Source organism: Ranitomeya imitator, chromosome 4, assembly GCF_032444005.1.
Source record: "Ranitomeya imitator isolate aRanImi1 chromosome 4, aRanImi1.pri, whole genome shotgun sequence".
NCBI classification, from domain to species: domain Eukaryota; kingdom Metazoa; phylum Chordata; class Amphibia; order Anura; family Dendrobatidae; genus Ranitomeya; species Ranitomeya imitator.
The window spans coordinates 228,413,023-228,433,405 of NC_091285.1; the positions used below are offsets into that span (position 1 = coordinate 228,413,023).

General features: G+C 47.5%; 1 protein-coding gene across 1 annotated transcript in view; it reads left to right on the top strand.

The window, feature by feature from the left end:
* SLC6A15 (solute carrier family 6 member 15) overlaps positions 1 to 20,383 on the top strand; it is a 69,458-nt gene that overhangs the window by 26,298 nt on the left and 22,777 nt on the right. The gene's annotated exons all lie outside the window — the stretch shown is intronic.

A 20,383-nucleotide genomic window follows, 5' to 3' on the forward strand; every position in this document is an offset into this window, starting at 1 on the left:
GGTGGGCGTGAGCTCGGAGGGTTTGTGGCCCCACTGTGCCACAAACCAGACTACCCTGGAAGGGGTATGACTATGACAGCTGCCTGGGTTTTCACTGGAGCCTCTGATGGTGAGGTCAGGCTTGTGCAGCAGGCAGCTGCCAGGTGCTACTCCAGGGTGGTGTCTGGCTGTGGCTGCTGATCCCACTTGGGAGACAGGAACACCAGGATTGGTGCGGGCATTAGGCAGGACTGGCAGAAGAGCACGGCTGGAACTCAGATGAGTAGGCTGGCAGAGACACGGCAGAGAACACAGGACTGGCTAGGACAGCAGGAACACAGGACTGGAAGGCAGGGCAGGAACGGCAGGACTGGCAGGAACACAGGATTGGTTGATGTGGTATATGAAGGAACAGGTAGGGGCCTGTTCACACTGGAGGTGCAGGTACAGATATGTAGTTTGGAGGAACAGGTAGGGGCCTGTTCACACTGGAGGTGCAGGAACAGATATGTAGTTTGGAGGAACAGGTAGGGGCCTGTTCACACTGGAGGTGCAGGAAAGGAAACAAGCAGAAAGGAATGAGGTATGAAGAAACAGGTAGGGACCTGTTCACACAGGAGAGGAGTGCAAGACTGCAGATAGGAGTGGAAAAGCAGCAAGAGATAGCGTAGCAACAAAAGCTGAGCAGAGCCACAAAGAATGTGGAGAGAAGCTGCAGCAAGAGATACTGCAGAAGCTAAGCAGAGTGGAACCGCAAGAATTGCAGAGAGGAACTGCAGAAAGAGGTTTCTGCAGCAACAGGAGCGGAGCAGAGTAGAACGGAGCAGAACCGCAGGAGTGCGGAGCAGCGGTAAAGCTACCAAGATACAGAGCAGGCAGAGCCGCAAGAGTGCGGAGTGTAAGCAGACTGAGAACACAAGGAAAGACACAGCAGGGAAGGAAGCCACAGACAAGGAGACAGAGATAAGACTAAGTACAGACAAGGCAAAGGAACAAGACACAAGGACAAAGACACAGGGACAAAGACACAGGGACCAGGATATACTGCCTCCTGGAGGGCGGACAACAAGATCAAGGCAATAGCACAGAGATAAGCCTCCAGAGAGGGAGTAACTCAGAGCAGGACCTGGCAAACTCAGAAGCAAGAAACAAACTGAGCTAACACATTGCACAGGCCCAGACCACAGGGTGGAGCTGCACTATATACAGGAGGCCTCTTGATAATTGGTCAGGAACAGATTAGACAGATGCACCTGATTCCTATAAGAACCAGAGAGTTCAGGCGCCGGCCCCCTATACACATAGCCATGAGGCATGCAGAGAGCAGAGACACAGAACATGGAGCTGGCATGAAACAGAAACCCCATCATGACCTGGAGCAGTGGGTAAGATAGTGTGAGAGATGTTAGGCCATGACGTGATGCCAGCAGAGTTGTTACAGTACCCCCCCCCCCCCTTTACGGCCCCTCTTCTTCAAGCCCGCCAGAATAACTTGTAGAAGAAGGATAGGAGCACACATAGTCAGATCCATCACAACATTCCTCTGGTAGAATGAGGTATATGAGACATTAGAGATCTCAGGTTGCCCAGTCTCTTTGAGTCCAGTAAGATCAGGTTCCCACACAGAAGGGCCAGGACTTCTTTCACCTGGTTAATTGAAAGCAGGGACTTGAAAGCTTGCGATTTGACCACAACATAATGTGATTCCTTGGAAACTGAAGACACATTTACTGGATCCAACTTAAGCCCATCATTACAAGAAAATTGGACCTTCTCCTTTAGACCGGTGGGAAGCAGAGATGAGAATACTTCTGTCTTGGGATCTTCACCAAATAGCCAGATGGAAACTGGAGGCATACATACTGGAAACATCTTCAGCCTGGTACCCTGAAAAAACTGGACCTGCTCTTCAAGATTAGAGGATGAGAAAGTCTTAGTATCAAGTAGCCACTTGGAAGCAGAAGGCATACATTCAGGAAGCCCCATCAGCTTGTTACTCAGACAAAACTGGACCATCTCTTCCTCCGGATTGGTGAAGAACAGAGATGCAAGAGCTTCAGCTTCAACTTCTTCATCCACCTGCCACATGGAATCTGAAGGCATCATTACAGGAAGCATCTTCTTCCCAAAGTTCAGGGAAAATTTTTTAAGTGACAGGGATGTTCCTGGGAACTGGTCACTGGAGGTGTGCGGAGAGGATGCCACTGCTTCCTTTACTTCAGTGAGGTCAGCACACTGTGACTCAATTGCCAGCTGATTAGGTGGAGAAGATATCAACACTGTACATTGACCTTGCAGTTTAGGAACAAGAAACTTCTGGAGACTTGATAGTTCCAAACGCAGAACCACGCTGGGTCTTCGGGCCGGAACGGGCAGCAGAGTATCCGGTTCAGAACGACCGACGGGCGGACTGGTCAACAAGTGGAAAACAAATTTCTCCGCATATAATGCTCCGATTTGGAGCTGTAGTTGTCCCTTCAACACTGGACTGTTCATAAGTAGGGCTCGAGCATCACCAAACACCTTCACAGGATTCTGGAGTAGTGGAACAGGAACCACATTTAGACTCCGTCTGGTTAGCAGCTTGAATATATCTGCAGGGCCGAAGCTCCCACAAGGCACCGGAACAGACACAGACTTTAGCGGAAGGGAATTATTCTCACCAAGGGCAGTCTCTCCTACTGGCCCGAGGTTTTGGAGCTTTAGATCCCCTGGACAGAGGCTATCCAGGTGTCCCTCACAACAGCAGCGACATAGTAAGCCCTTCCTACGACTGGTCTTAGACTGGTGCTTTGCCAGTCCACTCATGACAGTCTTTTTGGGTTCTATTTGAGTAGCTGCTTTAACGGGTAGAGGAACTGGAGGGTCACAGACGGTCATGGCTTGATGTGGAGGTTTCTTCACGGGTTTCGCCCGTCTGGAGCGCCTCTCGGATATAGATGGGGAAGACTTCACAGGAGCAGCAGGACGAGGCATGTCAAAGACTTTACGGAAGGCCACCAGGAAGGCCCCAAGACTCATGACGATAGGATCCCCTGCTTCCCAGAGGGGACAAATCCATAATAAAGCATCTCCTGCTAGGTAGGACATGATGTAGCCCACCTTAATCAGGTCAGAGGGAAAACAAGCTGCATTCTGCAGGATGTAGCGCAAGCACTGTTCCGGGAAGCTTTGGCATTCCTCTGGATTCCCATAGAACCTAGGTGGGTCTGCTGGGTTGTGCTCTTCCTCATAGGCCAGAAGTTGGTTGTAGAGAGCATTTGAAACTATCATTTGGCCCAAGGTCTCAATTGGAACGACACAGGGCGGAACAAATTCTTCAGCTTGCTCATACTGGTAGAGAGAAAGTTCATCATGCTCTGAGAGCGGTAGGACATGGGATACAGCGGAGGCCATGGCCTGTGCAAACTGTCACGCTCACGCCCTGACTGGTGGGCGTGAGCTCAGGGGGTTTGTGGCCCCACTGTGCCACAAACCAGACTACCCTGGAAGGGGCGTGACTATGACAGCTGCCTGGGTTTTCACTGGAGCCTCTGATGGTGAGGTCAGGCTTGTGCAGCAGGCAGCTGCCAGGTGCTACTCCAGGGTGGTGTCTGGCTGTGGCTGCTGATCCCACTTGGGAGACAGGAACACCAGGATTGGTGCGGGCATTAGGCAGGACTGGCAGAAGAGCACGGCTGGAACTCAGACGAGTAGGCTGGCAGAGACACGGCAGAGAACACAGGACTGGCTAGGACAGCATGAACACAGGACTGGCAGGAACACAGGATTGGGAGGCACTGCAGAGAACACAGGACTGGAAGGCAGGGCAGGAACGGCAGGACTGGCAGGAACACAGGATTGGTTGATGTGGTATATGAAGGAACAGGTAGGGGCCTGTTCACACTGGAGGTGCAGGTACAGATATGTAGTTTGGAGGAACAGGTAGGGGCCTGTTCAAACTGGAGGTGGAGGTACAGATATGTAGTTTGGAGGAACAGGTAGGGGCCTGTTCAAACTGGAGGTGCAGGTACAGATATGTAGTTTGGAGGAACAGGTAGGGGCCTGTTCACACAGGAGGTGCAGGAAAGGAAACAAGCAGAAAGGAATGAGGTATGAAGAAACAGGTAGGGACCTGTTCACACAGGAGAGGAGTGCAAGACTGCAGATAGGAGTGGAAAAGCAGCAAGAGGTAGCGTAGCAACAAAAGCTGAGCAGAGCCACAAAGAATGTGGAGAGAAGCTGCAGCAAGAGATACTGCAGAAGCTAAGCAGAGTGGAACAGCAAGAATTGCAGAGAGGAACTGCAGAAAGAGGTTTCTGCAGCAACGGGAGCGGAGCAGAGTAGAACGGAGCAGAACCGTAGGAGTGCGGAGCAGCGGTAAAGCTACCAAGATACAGAGCAGGCAGAGCCGCAAGAGTGCGGAGTGTAAGCAGACTGAGAACACAAGGAAAGACACAGCAGGGAAGGAAGCCACAGACAAGGAGACAGAGATAAGACTAAGTACAGACAAGGCAAAGGAACAAGACACAAGGACAAAGACACAGGGACAAAGACACAGGGACCAGGATATACTGCCTCCTGGAGGGCGGACAACAAGATCAAGGCAATAGCACAGAGAAAAGCCTCCAGCGAGGGAGAAACTCAGAGCAAGACCTGGCAAACTCAGAAGCTAAACACTAACTGAGCAAACACATTGCACAGGCCCAGACGACAGGGTGGAACTGCACTATATACAGGAGGCTTCTTGATAATTGGTCAGGAACTGATTAGACAGATGCACCTGATTCCTATAAGAACCAGAGAGTTCAGGCGCCGGCCCCCTATACACATAGCCATGAGGCATGCAGAGAGCAGAGACACAGAACATGGAGCTGGCATGAAACAGAAACCACATCATGACCTGGAGCAGTGGGTAAGATAGTGTGAGAGATGTGAGGCCATGACGTGATGCCAGCAGAGTTGTTACAATCGTCTTTTCTGCTCGGCTACTTGTGCCTGGCTCTATCTTTCAGCCAGTGCCACTTGTAAATGGTTCCTGGTTGGATTCACATCTCTTTGGATTTCCCTGTTATCCTGACCAGTTCAGCAAAGCTAAGTTCTTGCTTGCTCTTTTCTGTCCACAGATTGTGGACTTATCCGTTCTGTGCTTTCTATGTTTGTCCAGCTTATTAGTATGAATTTATTCTGTCTTGCTGGAAGCTCTGGGAAGCAAATTTACCCTCCACACCTTTAGTCAGGTGTGGAGATTTTTTGTAAACTCTGTGTGGATTTTTTTAGTGTTTTATACTGACCGCACAGTATTCCATCCTGTCCTATCTATCAAGCTAGACTGGCCTCCTGTGCTCATTCTGATTTCATTCTGTGTATGTCTTTTCCCTCTCCACTCACAGTCATTATTTGTGGGGGGGCTAATCTATCCTTTGGGGATTTTCTCTGAGGCAAGATAGTTTTCCTGCTTCTCTCTTTAGGGGTAGTTAGCTCTAAGGCTGTTACGAGGTGCCTAGGGAGAGTTAGGAGCATCCCACGGCTACTTCTAGTGTTCTGTTGAGCTTAGGGACTGCGGTCAGCACAGATACCACTTCCTTCAGAGCTCGTTCCATGTTGCTCCTAAACCACCGCATCATAACACCTCCATTGTGCTCCTTCCCAGTCATACTTCTGTCTGCCATGCCGAAGGCAGAGCAAAGTACTGCAGTGCGCATGCGCTGGTGCTCTTTATCCTTTCCCTGCGCATGCGCATTACAATACTTTGCTCTGCCCTCAGCAGGGCAGACAGAAGTGCGACTGCACAGGAGTGTCATAGAGGACACTGTGTGGATGACCTAGGATGCGTCATGTACACGAAGCAAGAAGAAGGACATAGATCGCAGGAAGACATGGAAGAGCCAGATCAAAACCAGTGAGACCTATCGGAGCGGACCACCCGTAGGTGAATATAATAAATGGTCTTTTTTTTTGTTATACAGAGCACATTGGGGACATACATACAGCATTCTAGAATGCTGTAACAGAAGGCATACAGGTGCTCGCCTTACTTTATTTGGCGAAAACCTGGTGATAGGTTCTCTTTAAACTAATGATGTTGGCATCTATTAATCTAAGAAAGCAAGTACTGCTGATAAAACTGTTCTAACTGTATAAAACTCTATTATCACCATGTTTGGGTTGTATATTCTGTATACACATTGTAAAAATCTACACACGCAACTATACCGCATATAGTTGCATATGTATGCCAAAAACTTCCATTGTAAAAAATAAAACAAATATATATATATATATATATATATATATATATATATATATATATAATTCAAAATGGGTTCTAGGAAGCATTTCCTACGCAGCACCATACAGCAAGATATCTTTTAGCAGAAACAGCAACTTGACACCTAACCCGAAATGAGCAACGGTTTGTTCAGTTTTCTTTGAAATGGTATACTTAACCCCTTTTGAATCTCTAAGTTTCTCCCAGCAAAAAATAAGGAAGTGAAAGAGCAGCCGCAGTGCTCACTTCCTCGGATTGTCTGTGTCTGTAGGAGAAGATAGTGAAGCCAGCGATAATTGGTCACAGTGATAGCATGACATAACAGTGTCATGCAATTACCTGGAGAGCAAGTGCCCAGACTGTTGGAATTGTTATTATTGTACTGGGGGAAAAACAGTGATTCAGAAGTAATTGCCCAAGTAATGGACAACCCCCCTTAACGTTGTGCATATTAGGTTAAGAAATGCTGTATTTTTTTTTTCATTAGGGGATGCAATCGTATTATAAAGGGTAGTTGGCAATAATATACAATGCAGTGAAAAAAAAGTTGTGTGTTAGAGTACCTGTGTATGTCACTCTTTTGCCATACATCCAGTCCATAAAGGTGAATGATTACATCTTGGTTATACTGCAGAGATTGTGCTAGAATACATGCTAAAGATCCACAAAAGATATGATGTGAACAGATCTTTAGACCTAATTTTACTCTTTTTTTCATGTTTTGATAGAACAGATTTTGCTAAATGCATGTATGCCTTAATACTATATGGGACAAATGGTGATCTACATATTAATTTGTCAGGGAGTGTATGAAATATATCACACAGCGGAGGGTATAAGAGGGAAGCATGCACGGGTTGTATCCCTGCCTCTGTGCTAGCGGCTATAAGCATTGGGCACAGCTTTAGGGATCGTTGGTGAAATGGATGCACTTTGTGATGTGGATAAACTACAAATCTTGAATTGTTTAATATTTTTTTGACATATGCACCTTTTTATTAACCTTTATGTAAAGAACATACCCACAAGTGCTTTCCCCAAAATAGTGGCTGAGAAAGTATAATGACGCTACTTGTTTATTAGGATGCTTTCAGCTTATTTATTTCCTTGTCTGGAGACATAAAGTGTTATCGGAAGAATTGCTCTGAATGAATCATAAACACGAGACAAGTGGCTGTGCGTAAAGGCTTGATGACCTTCATTAATAAAACAAAAACAGAGATTGTGATTACTACACACATAATACAAGATTCATAACACAATTCCAGCTCCTTTAGTATAAGGCTGTGCTGCGGTAAGGTTCTCAACACGTCACGTGTGGATTCTACACTTCATGATTTGACATTTAAACAACATCCCTTTAAGCATACATTGGCCTTGTGTACCATGATATCTTTTTTCAACTGAGTTCAAAAACATGCTAATCTGCTGTCTTCTGCTGGAAAGCACAAAAAAGTATACTGCTTGTCAATGGCATAAGCAGTACAGTTCCATATATTTAATGGGGTTGTCACTAGTGATGAGCGCAAGTGCTTGTTACTAGAGTTTGACTAGGGTGCTCGGGTATGCAGCGAGTATTGCGGGTGCTCGAGTGGGATGTTCGAGTTCTCTGTTAGACAGCCAGAAAAAATGTATGTTTTGTGTCTAACAGCCGCGAAACATGCAGCCGTGGAGACTCGAACATGTCACTCGGGCATTCTAGGCAAACTAGAGTAGCGAGCACTTGCGCTCATCACTAGTTGTCACATGATTGTTCTTCAGGAGCACACCGCTCCCCTGCCTTCCGGCATCTTACTTCCTGGAGGTCAGTATGCTCCAGATAATTGACAATTCAGCTGCATCGTTCCACTTATCAAATCTCAGAACTGTGCACGTTCCTTTGCTGCTTACCGCTGGTAAGAGCAGGCCGTATCCAACAGTGCCTGCATTCTCTAAAGCAAGCGTGCATGCCTAGCATAGGAAACTGGCCTTCTCTGATAGACTGCAGAGGTGGCCAGTATATTAGGCAGCAAGCAGTTATCTTAGAATTTAAATCCATTTGTTCTTGAGAATGGAGAGGATTTTTATTATGTGGTAAATAGCAATGTTAAACATTTAAGAAAATGAGAATGACCATTACCTTCAGATGAACATTGGTGCGCTTACACCAGTCGCCAGCCCAAATTGACATTAACCCCTTCCCGACCTTTGACGCAGCGTATGCATCATGAAAACCCGTGCCAATCCGACCTGTGACGCAGCATATGCGTCATGGCTGGATTGGGCTCCTGCAGGCAAGGTGAAAGGGTTAACTGTAATTTCACCCGGCCTGAAGGGACAGGAAGAGTGGTAGTTTAGCCCAGGGGGGGTGGCTTCACCCCCCCGTGGCTACGATCGCTCTGATTGGCTGTTGAAAGTGAAACTGCCAATCAGAGCGATTTGTAATATTTCACCTAAAAAACTGGTGAAATATTACAATCCAGCCATGGCCGATGCTGCAATATCATCGGCCATGGCTGGAAACACTTTTGTGCCCCCACCCCACCGATCGCCCCCCCAGCCCCCGATCTGTGGTCCGCTCCCCTCCGTCCTGTGCTCCGCTCCCCCGTCCTCCTGTCCGCTCCCCCCGTGCTCCAATCCCACCCCCCGTGCTCCAATCCACCCCCCCTGCACACCGATCCACCCCCCCGCACACCGATCCACCCCCCCGCACACCGATCCACCCACCCGCACACCGATCCACCCCCCCGCACACCGATCCACCCGCCCGCACACCGATCCACCCGCCCGCACACCGATCCACCCCCCCATGCTCCGATCCACACCCCCCGTGCTCCGACGCCCCTCCGTACCCTGATCTCCCCCCCTTATACTTACCGAGCCTCCTGGGGTCCGTCCGTCTTCTTTCCTGGGCGCCGCCATGTTCCAAAATGGCGGGCGCATGCGCAGTGCGCCCTCCGAATCTGCCGGCCAGCAGATTCGTTCCAATGTGAATTTTGATCACTGTGATAAAACCTATCACAGTGATCAAAATAAAAAAAACAGTAAATGACCCCCCCCCCCCTTTGTCCCCCATAGGTAGGGACAATAATAAAATAAATAATTTTTTTTTTTCCACTAAGGTTGGAGTTAGGACTAGGGTTAGGGTTAGGGGTAGGGTTAGGGTAGGGTTAGGGGTAGGGGTAGGGTTAGGGTTAGGGTTTCGGTATGTGCACACGTATTCTGGTCCTCTGCAGATTTTTCCGCAGCGGATTTGATAAATCCGCAGTGCTAAACCACTGTGGATTTATCGCGGATTTACCGCGGTTTTTCTGCGCATTTCACTGCGGTTTTACAACTGCGATTTTTTTATTGGAGCAGTTGTAAAACCGCTGCGGAATCCGCAGAAAGAAGTGACACGCTGCTGAATGTAAACCGCTGCGTTTCTGTGCAGTTTTTCTGCAGCATGTGTACAGCGATTTTTGTTTCCCATAGGTCTACATTGAAATGTAAACTCATGGGAAACTGCTGTGGATCCGCAGCGTTTTCCGCAGCGTGTGCACATACCTTTAGAATTAGTCTATGTGCACACGGTGCGGATTTGGCTGCGGATCCGCAGCGGATTGGCCGCTGCGGATCCGCAGCAGTGTTCCATCAGGTTTACAGTACCATGTAAACATATGGAAAACCAAATCCACTGTGCCCATGGTGTGGAAAATACCGCGCGGAAACGCTGCGTTGTATTTTCCGCAGCATGTCAATTCTTTGTGCGGATTCCGCAGCGTTTTACACCTGATCCTCAATAGGAATCAGCAGGTGAAATCCGCACAAAAAACACTGGAAATCCGCAGTAAATCCGCAGGTAAAACGTAGTGCCTTTTACCCGCAGATTTTTCAAAAATGGTGCGGAAAAATCTCACAAGAATCTGCAACGTGGGCACATAGCCTTAGGGTTAGGGTTGGGTTGGAATTAGGGTTGTGGTTAGGGTTAGGGGTGTGTTGGGGTTAGGGTTGTGGTTAGGGTTACGGCTACAGTTGGGATAAGGGTTAGGGGTGTGTTGGCGTTAGAATTGAGGGGTTTCCACTGTTTAGGCACAACAGGGGGTCTCCAAACGTAACATGGTGCCACCATTGATTCCAGCCAATCTTTTATTCAAAAAGTCAAATGGTGCTCCCTCCCTTCTGAGCCCCGACGTGTGCCCAAACAGTGGTTTACCCCCACATATGGGGTACCAGCATAGTCAGGACAAACTGTGCAGCAATTACTGGGGTCCAATTTCTCCTGTTACCCTTGAGAAAATAAAAAATTGCTTGCTAAAACATCATTTTTGAGGAAAGAAAAATGATTTTTTATTTTCACGGCTCTGCGTTGTAAACGTCTGTGAAGCACTTGGGGGTTCAAAGTGCTCACCACATATCTAGTTCCTTGGGGGGTCTAGTTTCCAAAATGGGGTCACTTGTGGGGGGTTTCTACTGTTTAGGCACACCCGGGGCTCTGCAAACGCAATGTGACGCCCGCAGACCATTCCATCAAAGTCTGCATTTCAAAAGTCACTACTTCCCTTCTGAGCCCCGACGTGTGACCAAACAGTGGTTTACCCCCACACATGGGGTATCAGCGTACTCAGGAGAAACTGGACAACAACTTTTGGGGTCCAATTTCTCCTGTAACCCTTGGGAAAATAAAAACTTCTGGGCTAAAAAATTATTTTTGAGGAAAGAAAACGTATTCATTATTTTCACGGCTCTGCGTTATAAACTTCTGTGAAGCACTTGGGGGTTGAAAGTGCTCACCACATATCTAGATTAGTTTCTTTCAGGGTCTAGTTTCCAAAATGGGGTCACTTGTGGGGGGTTTCTACTGTTTAGCCACATCAGGGGCTCTGCAAACGCAACGTGACGCCCGTTGTTATGACCTGGTGGTTAGGAGCACCCGACCTGATAGTTAAACTCATACAGGACGAGCTCTGGGATGTGGGAGCTCTGCTGACCGCAAGCCCTAATCCTATCGCACACACTGAAAATAGCCGTGGAGCGCTCCTGACGCTCCCTAGGCGCCTCGTCACAGCCTCACAGCTAGCTAGCCCTAGAGATAAAAAATAAAGCCTACCTTGCCTCAGAGAAATTCCCCAAAGGAATAGGCAGCCCCCCACATATAATGACTGTGAGTAAAGATGAAAGTCACAAACGCAGAAATGAAATAGGTTTCAGCAAAGGGAGGCCAGACTTACTAAATAGACAGAGGACAGGAAAGGAATCTTTGCGGTCAGCACAAAAACCTACAAAAGACCACGCAGAGTGTGCAAAAGGGTCCTCTGCACCGACTCACGGTGCGGGGTGCCACTCTGCATCCCAGCGCTTCCAGCTAGCAAGACAAAATCAGGATAACCAGCTGGACAAAGAAACAATGAGCAAAAATAACAATAAGGAACTTAGCTTCTGCAGGAGAAGACAGGTCACAAGGCAGATCCAGGAGCAAACTGAACCAATGCTAAAACATTGACAGCTGGCATGGAGTAACGATCCGAGTGGAGTTAAATAGAGAAGCCAACCAAAGGATAAACCACGTCACCTGTGTAAGGAACCTCAGAAGCAGCAGCTTCACTCATAGCCACCAGAGGGAGCCCATAGACAGAACCCGCCGAAGTACCACTCATGACCACAGGAGGGAGCTCGACAGCAGAATTCACAACAGTACCCCCCTTGAGGAGGGGTCACCGAACCCTCACCAGAGCCCCCAGGCCGATCAGGATGAGCCAAATGAAAGGCACGAACAAGATCGGCAGCATGAACATCAGAGGCAAAAACCCAGGAATTATCTTCTTGACCATAACCCTTCCACTTGACCAGGTACTGGAGTCTCAGTCTTGAAACACGAGAATCCAAAATCTTCTCCACCACATACTCTAACTCCCCCTCGACCAACACCGGGGCAGGAGGATCAACGGAGGGAACCATAGGCGCCACGTATCTCCGCAACTACGACCTATGGAACACATTATGGATGGCAAAAGAAGCTGGAAGGTCCAAACAAAATGACACAGGATTAAGAACTTCAGAAATCTTATATGGTCCAATGAAACGAGGCTTAAACTTAGGAGAGGAAACCTTCATAGGAACGTGACGAGATGACAACCAAACCAAATCCCCAACACGAAGTCGGGGACCAACACAACGCCGGCGGTTAGCAAAACGTTGAGCCTTCTCCTGGGACAATGTCAAATTGTCCACCACATGAGTCCAAATCTGCTGCAACCTGTCCACCACCGCATCCACACCAGGACAGTCCGAAGGCTCAACCTGCCCTGAAGAGAACCGAGGATGGAAACCAGAATTGCAGAAAAAAGGAGAAACCAAAGTAGCCGAGCTGGCCCGATTATTAAGGGCGAACTCAGCCAAAGGCAAGAAGGACACCCAATCATCCTGATCAGCAGAAACAAAGCATCTCAGATATGTCTCCAAAGTCTGATTAGTTCACTCGGTTTGGCCATTAGTCTGAGGATGGAAAGCCGAAGAAAAAAGACAAATCAATGCCCATCTTAGCGCAAAAGGACCGCCAAAACCTCGAAACAAACTGGGAACCTCTGTCCGAGACGATGTTCTCCGGAATGCCATGCAAACGAACCACATGCTGGAAAAACAATGGCACCAAATCAGAGGAGGAAGGCAGTTTAGATAAGGGTACCAAATGGACCATCTTAGAGAAGCGATCACAAACCACCCAAATGACCGACATCTTTTGAGAAACAGGGAGATCAGAAATAAAATCCATGGAAATATGCGTCCAGGGCCTCTTCGGAATCGGCAAGGGCACAAGCAACCCACTGGCATGAGAACAGCAAGGCTTAGCCCGAGCACAAATCCCACAGGACTGCACAAAAGAACGCACATCCCGTGACAAAGAAGGCCACCAAAAAGATCTAGCCACCAAATCTCTGGTACCAAAGATTCCAGGATGACCAGCCAATACTGAACAATGAATCTGCGAGATAACTCTACCAGTCCATCTATCAGGGACAAACAGTTTCTCCGTAGGACAACGGTCAGGTCTATCAGCCTGAAACTTTTGCAGCACATGCCGCAAATCAGGGGAAATGGCAGACAAAATTACCCCTTCTTTAAGAATACCCGCCAGCTCCGGAACACCCGGAGAGTCAGGCACAAAACTCCTTGACAGGGCATCAGCCTTCACATTCTTAGATCCCGGAAGGTATGAAACCACAAAATCAAAATGGGAGAAAAAGAGCGTCCATCGAGCCTGTCTAGGATTCAACCATTTGGCAGACTCGAGATAAGTCAAATTCTTGTGATCCGTCAAGACCACCACGCGATGTTTAGCTCCTTCAAGCCAATGTCGCCACTCCTCGAATGCCCACTTCATGGCCAACATCTCCCGATTGCCCACATCATAATTGCGCTCAGCAGGCGAGAATTTTCTAGAAAAGAAGGCACAGCGTTTCATCACCAAGCCATCAGAACATCTTTGCAACAAAACAGCCCCTGCTCCAATTTCAGAAGCATCAACCTCCACCTGAAAAGGGAGCGAAACATCTGGCTGGCACAACACAGGGGCAGAAGCAAAACGACGCTTCAACTCCTGAAAAGCCGCTACAGCCGCAAAGGACCAATTGACCACATCAGCACCTTTCTTGGTCAAATCAGTCAACGGTTTAGCAATACTGGAAAAGTTAGCGATGAAGCGACGATAAAAATTAGCAAAGCCCAGGAACTTCTGCAAGCTCTTCACAGATGTCGGCTGAGTCCAATCGTAAATGGCCTGAACTTTAACAGGGTCCATCTCGATAGTAGAAGGGGAAAAAATGAAACCCAAAAATGAAACCTTCTGAACTCCAAAGAGACATTTTGACCCCTTCACAAACAAGGAATTCGCACGAAGGACCTGGAACACCATTCTGACCTGCTTCACATGAGACTCCCAATCATCCGAAAAGACCAAAATGTCATCCAAATATACAATCATAAATCTATCCAGGTACTCTCGGAAGATGTCATGCATAAAGGACTGAAACACAGATGGAGCATTAGAAAGCCCGAATGGCATAACCAGGTACTCAAAATGGCCCTCGGGCGTATTAAATGCTGTTTTCCATTCATCACCCTGTTTAATTCGCACAAGATTATACGCCCCTCGAAGATCTATCTTGGTGAACCAACTAGCCCCCTTAATCCGAGCAAATAAATCAGACAGCAGCGGCAAAGGATACTGAAATTTGACTATGATCTTATTAAGAAGGCAGTAATCAATACAAGGTCTCAAAGAACCATCCTTCTTGGCCACAAAAAAGAACCCTGCTCCCAATGGTGACGACGACGAACGAATATGACCCTTCTCCAAGGATTCCTTTATATAACTCCGCATAGAGGCGTGCTCTGGCACAGATAAATTAAACAGACGGCCCTTAGGAAACTTACTGTTGTGAATTCTGTGGCTGAGTTCACTTCTGTGGTCACAAGTGGTATTGCAGTCTCTGGGCTTCCTCCCTCAGGTGTTTTGGTGAGCTCGTTGGCTGCCTTGCTATTTAGCTCCACCTGAGTCTGTCTTCCTTGCTCCTTGTCAATGTTCCAGTGTTGGATCTGAGCTACTGCATCTTTCCTTGGGCCTGCTGCTCTGCTAGATAAGTGCTTCTAGTTTGTTTTCTGTTTTTTCTGTCCAGCTTGCTATTATCTTTTGCTGGAAGCTCTGAGAAGCAAAGGGGTGCACCGCCGTGCTGTTAGTTCGGCACGGTGGGTCTTTTTGCCCCCCTTTGCGTGGTTTTCGTTTTAGGGTTTTTTGTAGACTGCATAGTTCTCTTTGCTATCCTCGCTCTGTCTAGAATATCGGGCCTCACTTTGCTGAATCTATTTCATTCCTACGTTTGTCTTTTCATCTTGCTAACAGTCATTATATGTGGGGGGCTGCCTATTCCTTTGGGGTATTTCTCTGAGGTAAGTCAGGCTTGTATTTCTATCTGCAGGCTAGTCAGCTCCTCAGGCAGTGTCGAGTTGCATAGGTAGTTATAGGCGCAATCCACTGCTGCTTATAGTTGTGTGAGGATAGATCAGGTACTGCAGTCTACAGAGATTCCACGTCTCAGAGCTCGTCCTATTGTTTTTGGTTATTGCCAGATCTCTGTATGTGCGCTGATTACTGCACGCTGTGTTGCCTGATTGCCAGCCATAACAGTACAAGGAGCCAATCCAATGATTTCCAATAGAGGGAAAAAAAAAATCCTGACATCATTTTTTTTTCTTAGCTCTGTCTTCAGTCTTTTTTTTCCCCTAGACATTAGAGTGCTTCAGGACACAGCTGTGGACATGGATATTCAGGCTCTGTGCTCCTCAATGGATAATCTCGTTGTAAATGTACAAAAGATTCAAGATACTATTGATCAGAAATCGATGCTAGAACCAAGAATTCCGATTCCTGATTTGTTTTTTGGTGACAGAACTAAGTTCCTGAGCTTCAGAAATAATTGTAAGCTATTTTTGGCCTTGAAACCTCATTCTTCTGGTAATCCTATTCAACAGGTTTTGATTATTATTTCTTTTTTGCGCGGCGACCCACAGGACTGGGCGTTTTCTCTTGCACCAGGAGATTCTGCATTGAGTAATGTTGATGCATTTTTCCAGGCGCTGGGATTGCTTTACGATGAGCCTAATTCAGTGGATCAAGCTGAGAAAAATCTGCTGGCTTTATGCCAGGGTCAGGATGATGTAGAAGAATATTGTCAGAAATTTAGGAAATGGTCAGTACTCACTCTGTGGAATGAATCTGCACTAGCGGCTTTGTTCAGAAGGGGTCTCTCTGAAGCTCTTAAGGATGTAATGGTGGGATTTCCTATGTCTGCTGGTTTGAATGAGTCTATGTCCTTGGCCATTCAGATCGGTCGTCGCTTGCGCGAGCGTAAATCTGTGCACCATCTGGCGGTATTGTCTGAGAGTAAGCCTGAGCCTATGCAGTGCGACAGGACTATGACTAAAGTAGAACGGCACGAACACAGACGTCTGAACAGACTGTGTTTCTATTGTGGTGATTCTACTCATGTTATTTCTAATTGTCCTAAACGCACTAGGCGGTTCGATAGCTCTGCCGTTATTGGTACTGTACAGTCCAAATTCCTTTTGTCCATTACCTTAATGTGCTCTTTGTCATCATATTCTGTCATGGCGTTTGTGGATTCAGGCGCTGCCCTGAATCTGATGGATTTGGATTATGCTAAACGTTGTGGATTTTTCTTGGAGCCTTTGCGGTGTCCTATTCCGTTGAGAGGAATTGATGCTACACCTTTGGCCAAGAATAAGCCTCAGTACTGGGCCCAGCTGACCATGTGCATGGCTCCTGCACATCAGGAAGTTATTCGCTTTCTGGTACTGCATAATTTGCATGATGTGGTCGTGTTGGGGTTGCCATGGCTACAAACCCATAATCCAGTATTGGATTGGAACTCTATGTCGGTAACCAGCTGGGGTTGTCAGGGAGTACATGGTGATGTTCCATTTTTGTCTATTTCGTCATCCATTCCTTCTGACATCCCAGAGTTCTTGTCGGACTTTCAGGATGTATTTGAAGAGTCCAAGTCTGATGCCCTACCTCCGCATAGGAATTGTGATTGTGCTATCGATTTGATTCCTGGTAGTAAATTCCCTAAGGGTCGTTTATTTAATTTGTCCGTACCTGAACACACCGCTATGCGCAGTTATGTGAAGGAGTCCCTGGAGAAGGGACATATTCGCCCATCGTCGTCACCATTGGGAGCAGGGTTCTTTTTTGTAGCCAAGAAGGATGGTTCGCTAAGACCGTGTATTGATTACCGCCTTCTTAATAAGATCACTGTTAAGTTTCAGTATCCCTTGCCATTGATATCTGACTTGTTTGCTCGGATTAAGGGGGCTAGTTGGTTTACTAAGATTGATCTTCGTGGTGCGTATAATCTGGTGAGAATCAGGCAGGGAGATGAATGGAAAACGGCATTTAATACGCCCGAGGGTCATTTTGAGTATCTGGTGATGCCGTTCGGACTTGCCAATGCTCCATCTGTTTTTCAGTCTTTTATGCATGACATTTTCCGTGAGTATCTGGATAAATTCTTGATTGTTTACTTGGATGACATTTTGATCTTCTCAGATGATTGGGAGTCTCATGTGAAGCAAGTCAGAATGGTTTTCCAGGTACTGCGTGCTAATTCCTTGTTCGTGAAGGGATCAAAGTGTCTCTTCGGTGTGCAGAAAGTTTCATTTTTGGGGTTCATCTTTTCCCCTTCTACTATCGAGATGGATCCGGTTAAGGTTCAGGCCATCCAGGATTGGACTCAGCCGACATCTCTGAAAAGTCTTCAGAAATTCCTGGGCTTTGCTAATTTTTATCGTCGCTTCATCTGTAATTTTTCTAGCATTGCCAGACCATTGACCGATTTGACCAAGAAGGGTGCTGATTTGGTTAATTGGTCTTCTGCTGCCGTGGAGGCTTTTCAGGAATTGAAGCGTCGTTTTTGCTGTGCCCCTGTGTTGTGTCAACCTGATGTTTCTCTTCCGTTCCAGGTCGAGGTTGATGCTTCTGAGATTGGTGCAGGGGCGGTTTTGTCACAGAGAGGTTCTGGTTGCTCAGTGTTCAAACCATGTGCTTTCTTTTCCAGGAAATTTTCTGCTGCTGAGCGTAATTATGATGTGGGCAACCGAGAGTTGCTGGCCATGAAGTGGGCATTCGAGGAGTGGCGTCATTGGCTTGAGGGTGCTAAGCATCGCGTGGTGGTATTGACTGATCATAAGAACTTGACTTATCTCGAGTCTGCCAAGCGCTTGAATCCTAGACAGGCCCGTTGGTCGTTATTTTTTGCTCGTTTTGATTTTGTGATTTCATACCTTCCGGGCTCTAAAAATGTGAAGGCGGATGCTCTGTCTAGGAGTTTTGTGCCCGACTCTCCGGGGTTATCTGAGCCGGCGAGTATCCTCAAGGAAGGAGTCATTGTGTCTGCCATCTCCCCTGATTTGCGGAGAGTGTTGCAGAAATTTCAGGCTAATAAACCTGATCGTTGTCCGGCCGAGAAACTGTTCGTCCCTGATAGGTGGACTAGTAAAGTTATCTCTGAACTTCATTGTTCGGTGCTGGCCGGTCATCCAGGAATCTTTGGTACCAGGGAGTTGGTTGCTAGATCCTTCTGGTGGCCATCTCTGTCACGGGATGTGCGTGCTTTTGTGCAGTCCTGTGGAATTTGTGCTAGGGCTAAGCCCTGCTGTTCACGTGCCAGTGGGTTGCTTTTGCCCTTGCCGGTCCCGAAGAGGCCTTGGACACATATTTCGATGGATTTCATTTCTGACCTTCCCGTTTCTCAAAAAATGTCGGTCATTTGGGTGGTCTGTGATCGCTTTTCTAAAATGGTCCATCTGGTGCCCCTGGTTAAATTGCCTTCCTCCTCTGATTTGGTGCCTTTGTTCTTTCAGCATGTGGTTCGTTTACATGGCATTCCTGAGAATATTGTTTCTGACAGAGGTTCCCAATTTGTCTCGAGGTTCTGGCGAGCCTTTTGTGGTAGGATGGGCATTGACCTATCTTTTTCCTCGGCCTTCCATCCTCAGACTAATGGCCAGACCGAACGAACCAATCAGACCTTGGAAACATATCTGAGATGTTTTGTTTCCGCTGACCAGGATGATTGGGTGTCATTTTTGCCGTTGGCTGAGTTCGCCCTTAATAATCGGGCCAGCTCGGCTACCTTGGTCTCTCCATTTTTCTGCAATTCTGGGTTCCATCCTCGTTTCTCTTCAGGACAGGTTGAGTCTTCGGACTGTCCTGGTGTGGATTCTGTGGTGGACAGGTTGCAGCAGATCTGGACTCAGGTAGTGGACAATTTGACCTTGTCCCAGGAGAAGGCTCAGCTTTTCGCTAATCGCAGACGCCGTGTGGGACCCCGACTTCGTGTTGGGGATCTGGTTTGGTTATCTTCTCGTCATATTCCTATGAAGGTTTCCTCTCCTAAATTTAAACCTCGTTTTATTGGTCCGTATAGGATTTCTGAGATTCTCAATCCGGTGTCTTTTCGTCTGACCCTCCCAGACTCCTTTTCCATACATAATGTATTCCATAGGTCGTTGTTGAGGAGATACGTGGCACCTATGGTTCCATCTGTGGAGCCTCCTGCCCCTGTTTTGGTGGAGGGGGAATTGGAGTATATTGTGGAAAAGATTTTGGATTCTCGTGTCTCTAGACGGAGACTCCAGTATCTGGTCAAATGGAAGGGTTATGCTCAGGAAGATAATTCCTGGGTTTTTGCCTCTGATGTCCATGCCCCAGATCTTGTTCGTGCCTTTCATGTGGCTCATCCTGGTCGGCCTGGGGGTTCTGGTGAGGGTTCGGTGACCCCTCCTCAAGGGGGGGGTACTGTTGTGAATTCTGTGGCTGAGTTCACTTCTGTGGTCACAAGTGGTATTGCAGTCTCTGGGCTTCCTCCCTCAGGTGTTTTGGTGAGCTCGTTGGCTGCCTTGCTATTTAGCTCCACCTGAGTCTGTCTTCCTTGCTCCTTGTCAATGTTCCAGTGTTGGATCTGAGCTACTGCATCTTTCCTTGGGCCTGCTGCTCTGCTAGATAAGTGCTTCTAGTTTGTTTTCTGTTTTTTCTGTCCAGCTTGCTATTATCTTTTGCTGGAAGCTCTGAGAAGCAAAGGGGTGCACCGCCGTGCTGTTAGTTCGGCACGGTGGGTCTTTTTGCCCCCCTTTGCGTGGTTTTCGTTTTAGGGTTTTTTGTAGACTGCATAGTTCTCTTTGCTATCCTCGCTCTGTCTAGAATATCGGGCCTCACTTTGCTGAATCTATTTCATTCCTACGTTTGTCTTTTCATCTTGCTAACAGTCATTATATGTGGGGGGCTGCCTATTCCTTTGGGGTATTTCTCTGAGGTAAGTCAGGCTTGTATTTCTATCTGCAGGCTAGTCAGCTCCTCAGGCAGTGTCGAGTTGCATAGGTAGTTATAGGCGCAATCCACTGCTGCTTATAGTTGTGTGAGGATAGATCAGGTACTGCAGTCTACAGAGATTCCACGTCTCAGAGCTCGTCCTATTGTTTTTGGTTATTGCCAGATCTCTGTATGTGCGCTGATTACTGCACGCTGTGTTGCCTGATTGCCAGCCATAACAACTTACTACCCGGAATCAAATCACGCATGCGCCGATCGATCTGAATGGCCAAGGACATAGACTCATTCAG